The sequence below is a fragment of the Hypomesus transpacificus genome, chromosome 4 (assembly GCF_021917145.1).
Source record: "Hypomesus transpacificus isolate Combined female chromosome 4, fHypTra1, whole genome shotgun sequence".
Taxonomy (NCBI): Eukaryota; Metazoa; Chordata; class Actinopteri; order Osmeriformes; family Osmeridae; genus Hypomesus; species Hypomesus transpacificus.
In genome coordinates, this window is record NC_061063.1 from 1767834 (window position 1) to 1787286 (window position 19453).

Below are 19453 nucleotides of genomic sequence, written 5' to 3' on the forward strand. Positions count from 1 at the left end.
TTATATTGTTTTCTTATTTAAAAATGAATTTTCATACACACTTTTTTATTTGATTTCACCTTTTATTCTCCCTGATTACATGAAATGTTTGAACTGCTGCCTTTTATGTTTGTAGAAAAAACCAAACATTTGAATTTGATAAATAAAGTGATTTAAATAATACCTGGTTTAAATAACAAAACTTTCCTTTTGCTGTTTGATGCTTGACGGTTGTTGTGGATTGTTTCAAAATTCTCTGCTGCCCAGCAACGAGTTTGCCAAAGATTAACAAGGCAAATAATACCAAGGCAGAACCAATCTGCCGGTTCTTTCGTAGGATTTGCATCAGTGAGAAAGCGCCAAACAGAAAGGCATCACCCTCCCTTTCTCAGTTTCTCTTTCTGGTTCTCACCCCCCTCCCTCCAATGCTAGCCTTTGGAACAGGCAACAACCAACAGCATAGTTCTGAAAACTGGTATGGTGACTTTAAAACTAAAGTTGTGCATGTCACTGGTTGAAGTGAACTACAGTTTGCAGTCATCTCCACGAGTTGGTTCCTCAGGTGAATCACATCGACCCTGAGTCCTAGGTAGAACCCACTGTTCCACAGGGATCTCGTCCATGTAAGACCATTGCTGCGTGGAGGAACTCACCAGGCAAAATAACTCTCCTCTGAGTGTGACCCTGCAGGGGTAATAGGGGCAGTTAAAGGCCCATTGTAAAGCTGAGGGCAAACGGGACAGATAAGAGGGCAACAGAGGGTTTGGGGTCGTAAACCATTTACCCGAGGGCCCTAGCTCGCTGAGTTGAAGAGTAAGGTTACAGTCTGAAGCTAGTGGGGCACGGGAAACAAAATGGAGGAGGGAGGGAAATAGATTACCAGCTCGCTGGGAGAAGGGTCCCGGCCTCGGTTAACTGTAACTCTATTAAAGAAAGACAAAGACTTTCTGCGTTGCCCGTAATCTTATTAAAAAAAATTCCTAGGTTTTATTTATTGTAAGAATGAAAAAACTGTTTAAGAATGACAGAGGCTTCATTCTGGTATGGATGTTGTTATTCTCCTTTTCTGTTGGTATGCAGAAATGAGTGACAGTTTCAAATCAGTCTCGTGTCACTGTGTTCCCAACACTCCAACAGTCAGAGGTCACCAAGTACTCTTTTGCATATAAGCCACCAAATTCCTCAGCAGAGTTGAAACACAGTTCACTGAAAAAGCTGTAAAATCACAGCAAAATTCTGTACCTGTAAATATCTAAATTCATCTTTATATTAAGGCCGAATCCCAATACTCTGTCTTACCCCTTATCCTAGCCCTTAGTTTACCCCAAGCCCTTAGCCCTTGAAACTGAGAGGTAAGGGCTACCCCTATGAAATGAGACACCACTTGGTTACGGTTACGTATATCGATGTCTCCAAAGCAAGTAGTGTTATGCACTGATATCAAACGAAATTCGCTGCTAATGGAGTTAAGTTAAAACTGTAGACATGCATGGAGTCCATTCACATCCTTCCTAGCACATCTAAGGCCGAATCCCAATACTCTGTCTTACCCCTAGCCCTTCATTTTGCGCATTCACGTGACAATAAGTGGTGTCCCAATACTCTTTTTGATCGAATACTAAGTCTAAATACTAAGTCTCTATACTTAGTTTCAACACGGATCTTCACACTTAAGTCTCTACACTCATCTTTATACTGAGTCTCTATTTGAATGTGTATACTAAGTCTCTATAGTCTCCATACTCTGTCATCCCAGTCAGACAATTTGTGTTTGGCCACACAGCAGCCAGATTGTCAAACACAGTCCTCTAGTTTTACCTGAAGGAAGGTGGACTGATCTATCAAAACACACTTCAATTGTGACGTTGAAAGCCAGGGGGCGCTGGAGTCCTGAGTATACAGACCATCACATCACAACTGGTGTCGGAGGCTCTTTTACCTTTACAGATGCAAGGAGGAAGGAAAACGTTGTGCAGCTTGAACATCTACGCCCTCCAGTGGAGAAACTGTGAAAAGGGGGGGGGGAGAACTCATTATGTGAGTGTTGCTTCAATAATATGAATGAACTGTTAATTGTAATGCCAATTAACTCATGCTAATAGAGAGAGAAAAACTCAAATTGAGAAGAAAGCGATCGAGAAAGAGATTAAGAAAGACTGAGCGGTTGCCCTTAACGGCTATTCATTAGCTTAACGAGATTACACATGTCTATGACATCATTTCTTGATTGTGAGTTTCTGGTGAATGATGTCATTCTTTACATGAAACCGTCCCCTCCTTTCTAACTCGGTAATACAGATTTCTTCTCTACGGTGTGGGTATTTCTTTCCTTTAGTTACAGTAGTCTTTCTTTTTGGCATGGGGGTAGGAGTCATTACTAAATTCTGATGACAGGCCATTGTGTGTGTATGTGTGTGCGTGTGTGTGTGCGTGTGTGTGAATGGGAACTTCTCCCATTGCATTTTACAACAGTTTCCAGTAATTATCTTATTGCTGCTGAAGCTCAGAGGGGTCATCAAACTCTTTTGATCTTCTCATTCACACACACGCACACACTCAACCACACACACACACAACACACCCTATGACCTGCCAGGCCCAGACATACATACAACAAGCCCCGCACAACCCTCGATCACACAAGCAACACCAGCTACAAAGGCAGATGCTTTCATTAAAAAACGTTTCATTGTTACATGTCGGCTAACACGTATCTATGCAGCAAAAATGTTAATAGAAAATGCAGCCTACTAAGCACTACTGTCCCTTAACTAAAGAAGCATAATAACGTGAGCCTGGTCGACGAATGCCTGTCGTAAATCACTTCGATTCATGGAAATCTGGGCTTGAGTGTGTACTGTTTCTCCACCTACAGTACCATAGAGTACACATGCATACACACACATTCATCTGTGTGTGAATGTGTGCGTACTACAGTACCATACACATGCACACACACATTCATCTGTGTCTGTGTGTGTGTACTACAGTACGTTTGTCTTGGTCCCCTCTCACAAATACCTAGCATGTCAGGCGGACGGTAAACCAGCCAACAGCCCTGCCTAGTTAACACTGACCCTACTGACGGCTGACCTGATGGGTGTGTGTGTGTGTGTGTGTGCGTGTAGGATTCTGCACATCTGTGTGCCGTGTTTGGACAGTTGTGAGCTTCCGTCTGAGTCTCCATGGGTCGTCCAGTCTGATTGATCTGCATGCTGATGTGGTTCACCGACCCAAGCTTCTCAGAGGTCAGAGGTCAAACTTATTAGGCTGGATGTCGTACACTTCCACAGCCTTTCTCACTCTCTGCTCTTCTCCGCTTTGATCTTTCCTCTTCTCTGTGTCTCTCTTCCAGTCTTTCAGCTTTGTTCTCTTTTGCTATCTCTCTTTGTCTCTCCATCTCTACTCTCTATCTCAATGTTTCTCCATCACTCCTCTATCTCCTTGTTTCCATCTCTCTGTCTCCACCTCCATTCTCTTAGATGTGAGCGTCTGTGTATATTTATTGTCATGCGTGTGTGTATACAAAGTCTGAATGTTTAGATGAACGTATGTGTTTGGGTGTGCGTGTGTGCGTGTGTGCATGTGTGCGTGAGGGCTGGGGGATGTACACATCTCCTGACAGCCTCTGAGTCTAGATTTACGCGTGCCCGTTGGAGATGACGTGTGTGATTTACACAGAGTGTTCAGGGCCAGTAGTGTCTCAACCCGGCAGCACATGTGCTGTTTATTCTGGAGGATATATGTATATGTGTCCCTGCTCTGTTTTTAACTGTGGAACACATGCCTGCCTGCCTGCCTGCCTGCCTGCCTGCCTGCCTGCCTGCCTGCCTGCCTGCCTGCCTGCCTGCCTGCCTGCCTGCCTGCCTACCTGTCTGCCTGCCTGTCTGCCTGTCTGCCTGTCTGCCTGCATGCAGTGTTGGGGAGTAACGGAATACATGTACCGGCGTTGCGTATTCAGAATACAAATTGTGAGTAAATGTATTCCGTTACAGTTAGTTTAAATAGTTGGTATTTAGAATACAGTTGCATTGTTGAAATCAATGGATTACATGACGATACTTATGTTTCACGAGCAACCCCAACAGAGGCGTTGTTAGACATAAAACTCGACTGGGGCACAGGCCCCTATTCATTTATCTTTTTTTTCTTTCAAGCTTGCTGCGCACAATGCACTACTAGGCTATAGAAACTCCCTTGCTTAACCCACTATACAACAGTTCAGGGATGCAAGTTTGATATCAGCTTTGGCAGGGACATCAATAGTTAATGCGAGCACGCACATTTTTTTGCATTCATTTGAGTGCAAATACAGTTTTTTTTAATATAATTGTTAAAACTCAAACTTTAGATTTTACTGGGGCACAGCAGATTTATACTGGGGCACGTGCCCGAGTAAAAAGGGTCTAACAACGCCCCTGAGCGTTAGCTATTTGCGTGATCAGTCACAATGTCAGAAGAGGAGCAGCAGGAGCTAGAGGTAGAGATAGAGCCGGTGTCATGGTTTTACTGGTCACCTTGCTATTTTATAGTTGTACCTGCTTAGCGTTAGTTGACATTTGACTTTACATTCTCCTATGTGCTGATTTATTATCCCCAGAGCCGTTTGCCCTGATTGACATGCTAGCTAACGTTAACCTTAGCTCTGCCCACCTACGTACTTCCACTCAATTTTCATTTTGCTTCTGTACTAGGTCTGGCCATACGTAAGTCAGATATCTCCGGAACATTTTCTACCGGCCAATCAGCGATCAGAGGTAGTGGCTGAGAACGATTACGTTAATGTTGTGCGCTAGTTTGTGTTGTAGTTCCGTAATGGCGGCGGAGAAAGATACGAGCGAAACCATTCGGTCCGTTGTGGCAACGCTGCCGAATATCCATAAGCTAAAGCCGGAGCAAGAACAAGTTTTGTTAGTGGCCATGATGTTGAGGCCATCCTCCACACAAGGTTTGGGAACAGTTTGATTTTCCAGCTACGGCAGCTAGCTTTCTTACAGTAGTGGTGAAGGAATTGGCTAAAGCGAACGCTAGCGATTGGTTATGGCAGATTAGAGTGGCTCTAGACAGATCCAATAGTTTTAAACTTCAACAGAGTACCCGCCTACAAAGAAGTCAACGCTTGTCAATGGAGCGAGTCCAGACTCTCTGTACAAATGAAATGTACGAGACGAGAGTCTGGTTAGGACCAGGCTAAGCTAACGTTAGCTAAAATTAGCAAATTGTGGTAGCTTAGACTGCGGTTAGATATTTGTAGTATGAAGTTCAATGTGCAGTTAGTGCAGTTAGTTATATTTAGCTTTCTGCCTACTGTCTTCAGTTAGGCTACTTATGTTTCCTTACATGCCAAGTCCTTCCATTTTTGTATGAAATATGTGGGTTATATATATTATATATATTATAAAATGCAATTCAATGAGGAAGTAATCCAAGTATTCAGAATACGTTACTCCGATTAAGTAATGTAACGGAATACGTTACAATTTCATTTTTTAGGCATGAATTCTGTAATGGAATACGTTTTAAGTATTCTCCCAACAACGTCTGTCTGTCTGTCCGTTTCCTGTGTTTCAGCCTACACCTGACCATGCTGTGTGCTGGGACTTGGAGTCTGGGACCGAACGTCCTTGAAACAACATATTAAGTGCCCATAATTGATATGTGTGTTCGTGTTTGTGTAGTCTATGCAGCACTAGGGGTGGCCTAACCGTCGCCCCCTATGTACCTATAACTTTCCTATAATACTGTTAATCTCTGTTTACTTTCCCTGAGGAGACCATGTGGTAATTACAACCAATTAGATGCCCGCAGCGTCAGAGACAGGAAGCTAAACAGCTCCATATGTCCACTCAACAGAAACTGCAAAACCGAAGTCTCCAGTCTCCTGAATTTTGACATTTAGACCTTGCGTTTATATTGCTCGCTCGAGCTTTCAGAACAAAATGAAAATGAAAAACGTTTAAGGGTATTTTATCCCCCCCTTCTCCAATAAACACTACTAAAGGTAATGAAACCATGCTGCTTCGCGGGAACAACTGTGGACTGTGAACAACGTTGTTGTTAGGCAACGCCATGTCACCCGGCCCTGACTCGACATTGCACCCACTGGGAGCCGTGGCGACGGCTGTTCAGCAGACGGTTGTAATCAACCGAATGCGAATGTTTTGATGTTGATGACGATAATCATGTTTGGTATGTGTTGAGGGCAAGTCAGACAATCACGGCTGCTTAACGGAAATATGATTGCCGATTTCACCTGTTTACAAATAAACACATGTTTATCCAGCCCTTGTGTGTTTGGTAGGCTATGTGTTGGATGATGTCTGACGAATGCTAAACCAACACAACCTTTTTGGACCCCAAAGAAATGCTTGTAAACACGTAAGCCGTAATGTGCGCGGCATGTCTTGGAGATAACAAGCAACAAACACAGCCACGGTGGGGGGACCAGACTGTAGTCAGGCTGTTTTCATCAGGGTCTGGCACTCAGAGACGCTCGCTCCCTGGGCCTGCGAGTACATCTTTTACAGCCGCTCTGTGGCCAATATGCTGCCTGGGAGGAAGCGAGCTCACCGTGAGTTCCAGGGCCCAGGGGCCCGCGGCCCCGACGCTGCCCCAGACAGGGTGGGGGGGCGGTGGGATGGAGGTGGGGCTGAGCACCGTAAATCTGTGGAAGGGTTCCAGCCTCCAGAGCACTGTGGATAATGGAAGCAGTGTGAGGGTCCCAAGCTGCCCCTCTGGTTACTACCTAGAGCACCTCTGTTCTAGGAATGTGGCTGTGCACATTTGTATTCAATAGATGCACCTGTGAGTGTGTGTGTGTTTGTGAGTGTAGGCGCACAATGTACTTACAGCAGACACATACATTTGTGTGTTCACATGCGTGTACTAAAGATGTACACGTGAAAGTGTGTGTGTTGCAGTTCGGGGAGTGAATGTGCTTTCGATTGATCCTGGCTGTGTAATTCTTGTACCGTGCTTGAAGGAGACAGTCCCAGCCTGTTTTTTACGAGTCCAGTGGTACAGAAAGCTGTACCAGACCTGCTCCTGATATGACCTCTGACTCGTAATTACCGATCTCTGGATTTCATAAATACATCTGTGTATATTAAAATATATATTTGTACAATTCCATTTGTGGAAGCGGGATGGAATGCTAAATGTTGTGTCTTGTGTGTGTATGTCTGTGTGCGTGTGTGTGTGTTCTTGTGTGTGTGTGTTTTTGTGTGTATGTGTGTGTGAGAGAGAGAGAGAGAGAGAGAGAGAGAGAGAGAGAGAGAGTACTTCTGTTTGTGTGTCTCCTGTCTTTTACAGAGCTCTGTGTTCACTCCATGGAACTCAGATGCTAAACCAATCAGAGGATGCAAACAGTCCAAGAGAGAGATGGTAAAAGAGAGACGGAGAAATTGAGGGAGAGAGAGAGAAAAAGAGAGTTACACACTGGGATTACTCATCCTCTTACATCACAGTTACTCGCTCCAACCCAGGCCTTTACGAAGCTCCAGAAGCCATCCCGTCCTGGCGCCCCCACCCCTCTCACCCCCATCCCCCGGCACCACCAGTATCCCAGCCTGCACCCCACCACCCCCTCCCAGGCCAAGCCCCAAGTCCCAAACCAGCCATCCTCCTCCAGATCCGCACAGCCATCCCTTTTAACACTTAGACCTGGGACGTCTTGCTACTTTGTGTCCGTCTGTGAGCGTCTGTCTGTCTCTGTCACTCCAGCCTTGCCTGGGAACCAGACCAATCTGTGAGCTTGGGTTTTATTTGCTCTGGCAGATGGATCTGGCCACCCTCCCTTTAACAGATTTCCCTTCAGCACGTATAGTTTTGGGCCAATCACAACTGTTTATTAGATATGGGGCGGGTTCAACACGATGCCTGTACAGATGAGTGTCATTGATGTATTTTCATAAACAACCAAGATAATGTTTTGCTGCTCCGGTTGGTTGTATCTATTTTCAATTGCATCTGAGGCATTTTGGTCAGTGCACGTTGATAACGCCCCTTGGAAATCGAAACTGAACTGAGAGGTTCCAGACAAATACACATTTGTGAATTGTCTGTAGATGCCAGGCCAACTTCCTACAGGGATTGTTCCTAAGTGACACAGAGGAGTGTAGATCATCAGAGGTCTGCCAAAAGCAATTTACAGGTCAGTCAAATCAGGACGATCATGTGGTGTTAACTTCAACCTTCCTTTAGTTTGACGTGTTTTTAAGTGATTCTTTCTCTTGAGTGTCTGTCAGTCTCAACAGCAGCAGTCTATCTGTGTTTCCCTCTCCATCCCTCCTCCCTCATTCTTTCGTCTCCTCTCTCCCCCCTCGTCCCTCCGTCTCCTCCCACATCCCTCCATCTTATCTCCCCCCTCCCCCCTCTATCTCCTCTCTCCCCCCTCATCCCTCCATCTTATCTCCCCCCTCCATCTCCTCTCTCCCCCCTCATCCCTCCATCTCCAACCCTCATCCCTCCGTCTCCTCCCTCATCTCTCCTCCCTCATCCCATCATCTACTCCCTCCTGCTTCATCGCTCCATCTCCTCTGTCATCCCTCCATTTTCTCCCCCCCCATTGTCCCTCTATCTCCTCCCTCATCGCATCCATCCATCCATCTCTTTCTTTGTCTTATCTCCAGCTCCGTTTCCTGAGCAATAAACACAAAGTACAAAACAGCCACCATTTTGGCAAAGACATCCCAAATGTCGGCATTTCAATCATCGGTTCAGTTGCATGGAACCAGAGTATGCCTGAGTTAGGAGAGATGGAAACCGCTTGGGGCTCAGCGGCCGTTTGGGCTCTGGTTCAATGTCCATCTTGGCTCAGGACATCCATGTGTTTATGTCCTTTTGTAATGGTGGAAAAGAGTAAGCAGGGGACGAGGGGAAGAGAGAGGCAAATGTTAGAGAGAGAGATCCATGTCCTTGCAGTTACCCCCTTTTCCAGTTCATATGGAGAGAATGGGCCAAACAGAAGAGCGGAATTTCTTCCGTTAGGGTTAAAGTGAAGTGAACAGTTTCATACGGAGGGTTTCCTGCAGAGGTGAACGCTGTGGTCAAGGAAAGTCAGCGAAGCGCACCAAGTGATGGAGGGAAACAGATGGAGAGAGATAGGGAGAGAGGAGAGGCAGAGCGCTGTAGAGAAATGAGGGAGCCAAAGAGAGAGAGAGAGAGAGAGAGAGCGAGAGAGAGAGAGAGAGAGAGAGAGAGAGAGAGAGAGAGAGAGAGAGAGAAAGAGAGAAGAAGTGGGGGGCACCAGACAGAGTAAGGAAGAGAGAAAAGAAGGAAAACAGAGAGAGAGAAAAATGGAGCGTTGAGCGAGGTCTCATTGGAACTGCGTGTCCGTGGGTTCACGCTTGATTTATGACCTTTAAGTGTTCTGGCAAAAGTGGAATATTGCTGTCATGGCTATAAAGTCACTTTACATTTCGGAGAGAGAGAAGGGGGGCGGTGGTTGAGTTGGTGAGGGGGCAGAGAGATGGAGAGAGGGAAATCGAAGGAGAGAAGATGGATGGCCAATGGGACAGGGAGTTTGTTCATGGATGGGGCAAACAAAAATAATGATTCACCTCTGACTAATAAAAACTCCTTTCTACCCATTGTTAAATATGTACACGATATCTAGCCAAAAATGAATGAACATTTAGTCTTATCCATAGACATTATGCAGCTGTGGAAAAACAGATAGGTACATTGGTTTTAGAGCTGGAGATGATGAGAAGAGGAGCGCAGTGTCAGGAAAGCGAGACACTGAGGGCAAGGAAGCAGACTTATGGACTAAAACTTTACGACGAGTTACGTTCAGTCAGTCAGTCAGTCGCTAGGCTCCAGCCTGCCAGGCCCACAAGCTCTGGGGAAAGTATTGGGTGGGAGGAGGGGAGGAAAGAGGAGAGGAGGAGTGGGGAATGGAGGAAATGAGAAGAAAAGAAAGTCTGGGTGGCAGCCCTGTCATTCAATGTGGCCATGACATCATGTCCTTTATTGAATCCATAACTTGGCCTTCTGGGCTAGCGTTGTTCCACCTCCCTGTCACCTCATCAAATCAGATGTCCCGATCTTGCCCTCCAACCAAACAGCCCACAATCCAAAATGTTTTTCTTCTGGCAGGCCCAAACGGTTAACTCTCTCATTTCTTCTTTTACCCCTGAACAAGAGAAAGAATGACAGAAGGGAGAAGACAATTCAGAAATGCAAGAAAGAAAGAGAAAGAAAGCAAGAAAAAAATGAAGAAAAGACAGAAAAAGAGAAAGAGAAAAATTGAATGATTCTAAACATCCGTGATAAATGAAAGGAGAGGAGGATGAAACATGATCAGAAGAGGAGGACAGGAGGTTAAGAGGGAGACGTTGTCGCCACACATAACCAGAAGAGGGTTTCACGGGGACTCCATCCCTCTCACGGATGCTGTCATGGCAGGAGGCTCAGGCCTCGCTACGATCCCTGATGCAGACAGTTCAGAGGGGTCAAGGGTGAGGAGGGTGTGTATGACGTCATGATGTTTTAGCTATAATAACAGGGGATGTTGTTTTCTTTTTTACTGTAGTTTTTGAGTTTTTATTGTCTGCCTTTTTTTGGTCCTACGGTCTGTATTTTTGTTTCTGTGTCGTCTCTGCCTGTGAAAATGTTCTACAGCTAAATTCGAAACAAACACAAAAGCGGAACGGAGAACTGGCTCAGAACCAATCAACCAATCGCAGCCCAGCAGCTTGTTGTGTTGTCATGGCTGTATATTTTTTGGCTCCAGATCCAGGTCTGCTGGTTGGCTGCACGTCTGACTCATGCTCTGCCTCATTACCCATCATCCTCTGGGGCAGCCATGGCTCAGTTAACCTGGGGGGGGATGGCTGGCCTGTCTGCGCCCCCTGGGGACCCTTTAAAACGATGCACGCCAGAGATAAGATGGAGGACGGGGTTCCAGGGTGTGATGGATGGTACAGTACCGTTCCGGCCTGTCGCCAACGACGACAAGGCCGACTCTGGGCAAACCACAGGTGAGATGACATCACATGCGGCTAATGTGGAAACCACGCTGGTGGCGATACGCGGCGCGGAGCAGAGGTGATGAATAAGTGTGATGGCCGACGGGGGAGGACACACACACACGCTCATGTTTACAAACACACACGCGCGCGCTGACGCACACACAAGCACACACGCTTACGAACATGCAGACGCATACACACGACACACACACACATGGCCAGGAGACAAGACAAGAAAAGATGGTGTGTAAATTCAGGTGCCATCCCCCTTCCTACAGAAGCTCAGACTGACCATTATAAACTCAACGCTCACACTGGGAAGGGGGGGCAGAGAGACGGAAAACACAGGAAGGGGGGGGGGGGTGTAGAGAGATGACGAGAGAACGGAAGAGAAAAGGTACAAAGATGTGGAAAGAGACAGTAAAGCAAAGAGAAAACAAGAAGGATGGAGAGAGAAGGGAAGCAGAGAGAGAGAGAGAGATCGAGAAAGAGAGAAATAATGGAGAGAGAGAGACTCACCTGGAAGCTATTAACCTGACAGCTGTGTCTCCAAGGGGGAGGGGTGTTGGGGTGGGGGGGAGGTGGTGATGCACGCAGTCATGTGTCCCCAATAAAAAGGTTTCCCCCCCTGGCCAGATGTTGGAGCTGATGACTTTAACAGCTGCTGTGAAATATGCATTGCTAATGTAACACAGATACACACTTGCAAATAAGCGGGCACGTGTGTGCCCATGCGAATGCATGTGTAGGCACTGTATGTGTGCATGTGTGTATTAAGGTCTTTGTGTGTGTGTGTTTGTGTATGTAACTGTGTGCGTTTGTGTGTATGTGTACACATGAGAACTCAGTGCACTACCAATTGCCACCAACGGGCACTGCACTAGTCTATCTAATTATGTATGATACCTGAAACAGTGAAGCAATTCTGCCCACCAATCCTTCTACAACCTAAGCAATTTCCTCAAAACATTTATTCTACAGTATTTTACTGGCTTGACAATGTCACATTTCAACCAAGCAACCCCTGACCCCTGACTTTGGTCATCACCCCAGGAACTGTTAGCAGCAAAGGACTGAGATCAAAAACAGCAGTGACATGCTCCCGATTAGACACAACTCTTAAATCATCATTAAGTATTCGTTTTTTTACTTATTCTGCTCTGCGCTGCTCTGCTATGTTTTCTTTTGCCGTATGAGAGTTAGTTTGTCAAGAGGACAGCTCCTTAGATGGAAATACAGCACAAGGACAGATTGTTATATCTCTAAGGAGCCATAATTTTCAAAGGCCTTTATGTTGTGTGATGGCTGGGGTTGTCTGGGGATACAGTCAACACAGACACACACACACACTTATACACAGACAGAAAACACACACACTCATATACACAGACAGAAAACACTCACTCAGAATAAAGCATAAGTGAATTAGTTCCCCTTTGGGCTTGACTGTTTGTGCTCCCTTACATGCTAAGTTTGTTACTTCTGAAACACTGTGAACTGGGTGATATACTACACACAGGGCCACACACGCATACATGCATATAAACACACAGGTGATGCAAATCAAACCTATATAAATGACTTTCTAACAATAACCTGTGATTGATCTGTGTGATTGACAGAGGACTTTTTCTGATCCTTCTTACAAATTTCAAAACATAAAAGATGCTTCGTTTTGAACAAAATATTTAGTTTCATCAGCCAACAAGCGATACTATGTCTTGTGGTATTTGTAACATGAAACAGATGCCACCCCGCGAGACGTCTCCTGTGTCTGTAAACCCACGTTGCTCTCTGTAGAGTCCATTTCAGCTGTGTTTTCTCCATTAAGCCATCAGTTTGTTTTTGGGCGGGCAGACACAGGGGCACCTAAGGTCTTCCGTGTGCCATGGACCCATGTGCCCCCTCCGGAACACCAGGCTGTGGCTGATTGGTCAGTTAGAGTCAACACAGGCGGAGCTGGGAGGAAGTTCTGTTTAGCTCAGCTTGTTTACCTACTTACGGTTCAGGAGATGGATTCAATGGAGTCTTTATCAAGCCTAACTGTAACTAACCGAAGTGGGTTTATGGGGGTAAATACCTTCAGAGTGAACCACAGTACCACTCATTCATATACGGGAGATCTTTCACTTGGTCCCCCACTACACCAACTCATCCACCATGGTTGGTTGAGAAGATCAGTCAAAAAAGGTCATCGGTTCAGGACCTGGAGAAGGCTCAGAGCTGAAAACCCATAGTGGGCATACGTGTCTGATTTGAGTTTCAGTTGGTACTTGGCTGAGACAAATCAAGTGCACCTAGATGTGTAGGTTTACTGTATGCGTGTGTGTCTGTGTGTGTGTGTGTGTATGTGTGAGTGTTGCCCTGTGTGTGGTACGTTCCCTAGCAGTCAGTGCTGCAGCATTACAGAGCTTGTTCCGAGGATGTTGCATTTCCCTCCTCTCTTGCTTTCTCCATTTCACTCTCGTTCTGTCCTTCTCTCTCTGTCCCATTCAGGGGCTCATCATAGCTGAGATGCCTCCACTCCTATTTTTCTGAATTGATCGCTTTGAGTTGGAGGAGGAAAAAAAAGAAAGATCGTCTCTTACTTTTCGTCACAGTGGTGCCCTTTCAGGTTCCTGGAGAGACAGACAGCTCTTTATCAAAAGCCTTGGCATCTTTCATGTGCCCCCTTCATAGACGATGCCAAAACGTTGCCACTGACGCCCAACCTATGGGAGTCTTCTCCACATTACACAATGTCGATACTCCCACAGCAAAGTGATATGAATGCAAGCACAGATATGTTCCCGCAGTTAACCTCCTTATTTCACCAGAACACATATCACTCTGACTGTGCCGCCCTATCTTGGCTGCTGTCCACTCTCTGACTGGGAAACACTTAACCTTTAGGATGCTCATGGAACGCTTCCCAGTCTGCCCACAGCTAGCTTGTCCTCTAACTATCCTGGCCGCTTGCTAGCCTGTCCGCTACATTAGTTAACCTGCCTTCTAGTTAACCTGCCCCCTATCTGACTAGCCTTCTAGCTAACCTGCCCTTTAGCTAACCTGGCCATTTGCTAGCTTTTGTGCTAGCTGGCCTGCTAGCCTGGCAGGCTGATCCACCTGGAGAGAGAGTACAGATCTGAAGCTAGCTGGCTAGCTTTAGCGGGATTGCGGGAGTAGATTAGTACTTAGGATCCATACATGCATGACTGAAACTACCTGTGAGGAATGAGGATGTTACAACAGTACTGAGTATGTTATTTATATTAACATACAGTTATCAACTGTGCACCCTGGAGTCTGAAGACAAGTCATTTCCCCAGGCACAGACTGAATGACCAATTAGTTCTGTTGGGCTGGGCTGTTGCGAGCCTCCATATTCACGGAGATTTGGAGAATGACAATCATGGGTGGAGCTAATTCAATAACAGGGGGTAAGGCTAATTTATCCCAGACACCGACACTGAAGGGCTTTCTTTCCAACTGCAGCTGGCCTCATCAACAAGGCTGGGTCACCCAACTGTCATTAACGCACTTCTTCTGGTCACTATCTTGCACATAGCATAGCAAATGGCCTGTGACAGTTATACTACACATATTTTATATTACAGAATTGTCTATTAGAAATGTTTGGTAATTTACTGTACGTTTTATCATTTTCTTTTATAGCCCTTGTTTCATTTTTCGTATATTTCTACGTCTATGTTCATCAACCCACCAAAGGTAAGTCCTTTATTGTGTAAACTTGGTAATAAACCGGATTCTGATTCTAATTCTAGAACTCTGAACCATTTTAGATCCCAGAAAAAGGGGCAATGTGATGAAGCTGGGAGTATTGGGATTCACTGTTAGCTAGCCTGTCTCCTTGTGTTTTCTGAAACATGGATCAGGACAGTCTGCGGGTCCTCATCTCTATCTCTCTTTCTATACCTCTCACCCCTCTCTCTACTGTCTCTCCTTCTTTCTCTCCCTCTCTCTCCCTCTCCCCTACCTCTCTTTAATGTCTCTCCCCTCTCTTCGTGTTAAAAGGTCATGTTTTCCAGCTGTCCTGTCCAGCAGACGTCCAACAGCCAAGGAATGCCATCCGAAGACGAACGAGCGGAAAAAAGACAGAACAAGAATGGGAGAATTGTGACCTGTCTTGTAAAGTCAGCGGCCATGTCTCTCTCTCTCTCTCTTCCTTCTCCCTCTCCCTTACTCCCTCCCTCCTTCCCTTCCTTCTCCCCCTGCCTTCCCTCAAACTCCCTCCCTCTCTCTCTGAGGGGTGATAGCAGGCTGATGTTTCTTGATGTTCTTCCAGTCCCTGGTCTACCTCCTGAAGATGGACAAAACAGGGTTTTCCCAGAACTCCTAACATATGGCCTTTACTGTGTGGCTTACTCCAGCCACAGGGCACCAGGACCGCCTCTCCGAAAAATATATTTGCAACATATCAGTATACTTTTCAGTATCAGAAAGGTAGATCAAACGTTGAGGCATGAAGCGTATATTATGTTTTTTTAAAACATTAAACAAACCGACATGAGAAACAACGTGTTAAAGTGCTGCCTGATTGTACAACATGATAAAATACAAACCCACTATTCTAAAATGTAGTAGTTTAGATAGTGTACACCTTTATCTTTATCCTGTACATAAGGCATTCAAAGTAAGCAGAACCCTTTGATGTGCATGCACAACATTTCTACCAGACACATCTGGGTGTATTCCCATGATGCACCACAGCAAGAGTCCTTTGCTTGCTATCGCCGAGTGAGCAGCAGGGATTTGTCATTTGTGTCTTTCTTCTGAAAAATCGCGTCCACATGGTGCTGTTGTTGCATGGCCTTCCTGGGGTTGAGAGCCAAGCCCAGTGTGATGTAAACCTTAAGAGTCCTATACCTTACTCTTATTGTAACAGCTTGAACTGTTTACACAGTACAGCACTAATGCAGTTACACAAAGTAACAAAGAAAACATGCGCGCACATGCACATCCATACAAACACACGTATCCAGACACACACGAATGTATCTGTGCACACGTGTGGCACAGACGTGACCGAGTCTTGGCCTGGAGTGTTGGTTTGACCCAAGAGTTTCAGGGGTCAGGGGAGAGGGTGGACATAACTGGCCACACAGAGAGATATGTGCCATTCATGATTTTCACACTCCTCTCCTCCTCTCTCATCTTATCTCTCCTTTCCTCCTCTGTCCTCTCACCTTTTCCTCTCCTCTTCCCCTCGTCTCCTGAAAGACTGAGTCTTCGAATGAGTCTTGTGATACATTAAGGCTGTCGTAGCATAGCCTGTACTCTAACCTTAACCCTGCACAAAGTAAGGAAGACTGACAGCTGAATCCTCTCTCATATACATATATATATATTACACACATATACACACTAACACGCATGTACACACCGATGCATGTACACACACATGCACACACACAAACACGCACGTACACACAAATGCTCGTACACACACATACACGCACGTACACACAGATGCACGTTCACACACATACACACGCATGCATACTGTCAGGAGGTTACCCTGGGCTCAGAGCCCGACAGACAGGCCCGATAGACCAGCGCACACACACTCATAAAAACATGATACTCCGTGATGTAACACATCCAGTCACTCTCCATTTAGGAGACGTGCTGGAGTGGAGAGCATCGTCTGATTCAAACAGGGGCAGGCTCGCTCGCATCAGATTGCATCTCTAAAACATGCAAGCCGTTGAGAGGGCGAGAGAGAGACATAGTGGAAGAGAAGCAGAGAGAGAGAGTGATGTAAAGACAGACCAAATAGGTCGAAAGAGATGAAGAGAGAGATAGCGAGAGAGGTAAAGAGAAAGAGATGAGAGAAAGATGTGGGGAGATGTAGATAGAGGAAGGAGCTGCAGAGAGAGATGCAGAAAGAGAGTGGAGCTAAAAAGGAGAGAGCTAGACAGAGGGGCAGGGAGAGACGTAGAAATAGAGACAAGGTTTTTAATAAACGACTCATTTTATAACTACGGGGGGGATCGATCATTTAGAGCAGTGGCTCCTTGGCTGTGGAATGTCTTGCCTCCCTGTCTATGGTGTGCGACTTCTGCCGAAGCTTTTAGAAAGCAATTGAAGACCGCTATTCAAGCAGGCTTTTTGTTAGTCAAGGGTTTTTTATGGTTGTTTGTTATGTTTTCTATACAAAATGTTCTTGTATCTTCATTTGTGGTGTTGTATTTCATGGCACCTCTCACAGATAAAAATCACAAAGCGCTTCACAACAAAGAAGCACTTTGTGATTTTTATCTGTGAGAGGTGCTATACAAATAAACTTTGCTTACTTACTTACTTAAGATAAAGAGGAGAGATAAGTCGAGAGCGATTTAGAGAAAGAGTGATGTGGAGAGAGGTAAAGAGTGAGAGACAGAAGTTCTGTAGCATTGCTGTGTATACTTGTGCGGGGGCCGCCCTGTTCTAACACCACAGGCTTCAGAGCCTAAACACACCGGCTGTTTACAACCTGCTCCGACTATTTCCTCTCTCACACACCATACAACACACACCAGAGGGTGCATCCAGCACACAAACACAGACAGACACACGTGCACCAGATGACACACAGACACACACACCAGACGGCACATCCATCACTCCACACATCCAGGGCATTAGCCGAACATGAAATGAGCAGAACAGATTTGTCCGCCCCCTCTCTCTCTCCCTCCATCTATTCTCCTCCATTCTCCAATATCTTTTCTCTCTCTCTCCCTCTGCCTCCCACCCTGTCCTCCTCCATCCTCTCTCTCTCTCCATCTCTCTTTGCACCTTTGTATCTTTTCTCACCATTCCCCTCCCAGTCCTTTCCTCTCCTCTTCCACCCACCCACCCACCCTCCCTCCCTCCGTCCTCCCCCTCCTCCTCCACCAACCCTCCTTCTCTCGCAGCCCTGTGACGAAGTCGAAACACGCCAAGATAGGTTTTCTTTGGCTGCTAACGAGTCCCTCAGGGTGGTTCCCAGGGTGAAGCGTGTTTAGCAAACACAGGAAACAGAGCTGGTAGTGAAGGTGGAGAAACAAACGGACCAGGGCCTCCAGAGTGGCTTAGCAGGGCTCCATCTGTGCATTAGTGATGTATTAATTGAAAAATGTCGTTTGCGACGTGACCCTTGACCCCTGGGCATGGCTTGGGAGTGTCAAAGGCACCTCTGCAGTCTGCTCCTACTGCTGGCGGGGAGAAGGGTTCGGGGGGTGTGTGTGTGTGGGGGGGGTCCTCCCGCTTCCACAGATGTGTTGGAACAGGAACAATTCCGGGTTCCCTGGGGTCTGTCAGGCAGACAGACAGGCAGACAGACAGACAGACAGACAGACAGATAGTTTGGCTTCCGTACACAGGAGGGTACAAACACACATACACACACCACTTGTCTATCCCCACTTTCCCAAAAAGGTTCTTGTCACTGACCAAAATAAAACTGACAATACCTGGTTACAGTGCACGTGGTTTTCACTAAGATCAAACAGCATCTCAGGTCACCCTCAGAAACCATAAACAGCGTTGACGAGTCCGTGGGGCGCAGTCGTCCCTTTGAGCAACATGGCTCGACCATAAACCTTGCCAGCCCCGGCCTCTCATCACCTGTGCTGACAGGGAGACTGCCACCCCTCTGTTGTCCTCACAGGGTGTTAATGGGTGGACTACAAACCAATGGACTACAAGTCCCAGATGTCAACACCTAATCATACTGTCACAATGGTGGCAACCATGATCGTATTGCTGAGGAGCGAAGCATAATTCATCTGAAGTGATTTAAACCTCAGGGTTCTTGTGTTATAAGATGCTATGGTTTGTGGATCCCAAGCGTTCAAGGTTCTAAGGTTCCATGGTCCTTCAGTTATACACTCTAAGGTGTTGGGAAGGGTGTAGAACTGCTGCTGGTGGAAAACCATGTAGCCAATTAGACATCAGTTCTCCCTCCACGCCCCCTGAACCCACCCCTACCACCTGCCCTGGGGTCCGTGTACGGGTCCTCAGGAGGGTCAATCAGGCTTTTTCTGCTTTGTTTACACTGCTACAATGTGTTTCAGTGAGTCTAATAGGAAGTTGACATGAATAATTACAACTGAATGGAAGCTATAGGGGACCCAGTCAGGCTAAAAGACAGGAGGGAGTGCAGGCCTGTTCATGACATCTGCATTTACTGTAAGTTTCCATGGATTCACACTGTACGACATCTATAAGGGTCTTTCCTGTTTAGGGACAGACTCTTCAATGGATCCCTGAGGAAGTTCTTTCAGGTTTTACCATCTGCCAGAGCTACTGTTGTCAGTCAAGGCTTTGAAACACTGACCTCAGGTTCTCCCGAAGGCCCTGAAATCTGATTTCACCAACACCACAAATGAAATTGGGTTTAACCGTTTGTGTCTTATTTTTATGAGACCAAAGAGAACTCAAAGAAGATGCTTGCTTATTGCAAAACTATCTCAGACGAAATACACTAGTGCCCCACATGGGCGAATACACCGCTAAATACGACAGGCATAAAAATA